Here is a 1,132-nt window from a genome sequence, read left to right on the forward strand (position 1 = left end):
TATATATATATATATATGTATATATATAGTTCCAATTTACAGAAAACAAAAGACGAATACAGGTGAAGGAACAACAAGTATGTGTATTACTTTAACGCTCGGGAAGAATGGTAAAGTCTTCGACGTTTCACGCCTACGCTCTTCGGCAGAAAGGATTGAGAGGGAGAAAATTTGTGTACGTATGGTTGCCAGCATTTTCAAATTTGCAAACTAGAATATCATACTGATGACGGAAATGGAGGTTTTTACTACTATGATCCAGAAACGCGTCTATGATTAACTAAGACTGGTTAGTTTCGTTGTTTTTTCTTCTTGTTTTCCCTTTGTGAGTTTCAAGTATTGCTATGTGTTGGAGTTTTAGCACTTTAGCTGCTATTTCTGAACTTCGGTATGTGGTGAAGCAACTGCTGCTGATCCCTTAATTATGTTTATAAATTTATAAGAACTTTTAAATAAGTTCTTTGCCGATAATGGTGTTTACATACCGAAGTCCTTGGTAAAAATTATTAATTATTAATTTATTTATAAGTTAATAATCCTTTACCCTTTTATTTGTAATAATTATTCACTCCCTGATAGTAAACCGCAGATTTTCTGCGGTATTGCTCGTGACGCACATGGTAATTCTTGAGGAGGGATAAGGACTGACTGGCCTATGTAAGTTCGGAGGTGCTGCTTACATTATGTTGATACACGATGTCGCTTGGTCGAGCATGCATGGTTGCCAGCATCTTCAAATTTTCAAACTAGAATATCATACTGATGACGGAAATAAAGGTTTTTACTATTCTGATCCAGAAACGCGTCTATGATTAACTAAGACTGGTTAGTTTCGTTGTTTTTTTCTTTGTTTTGCCTTTGTGAGTTACAAGTGTTGCTACCTGTTAGAGTTTTAGCACTTTAGCTGCTATTTCTGAACTTCGGTATGTGGTGAAGCAACTGTTGCTGATCCCTTAATTATGTATGTATATATATATATATATCCACACAAGAAAGAATCAACAAGGAGAATCTTTTCATAGAGAAATTCCAACCATTTCTTAACACACACACCCCTCAGTGACCTTATTTCTCTATGAACAGACACAAACTTCCTGTTTTGAAAAAAAGAGTTCATAACTCCAACTAAAAA

The sequence above is a fragment of the Octopus bimaculoides genome, chromosome 3, assembly GCF_001194135.2.
Source record: "Octopus bimaculoides isolate UCB-OBI-ISO-001 chromosome 3, ASM119413v2, whole genome shotgun sequence".
NCBI lineage: Eukaryota > Metazoa > Mollusca > Cephalopoda > Octopoda > Octopodidae > Octopus > Octopus bimaculoides.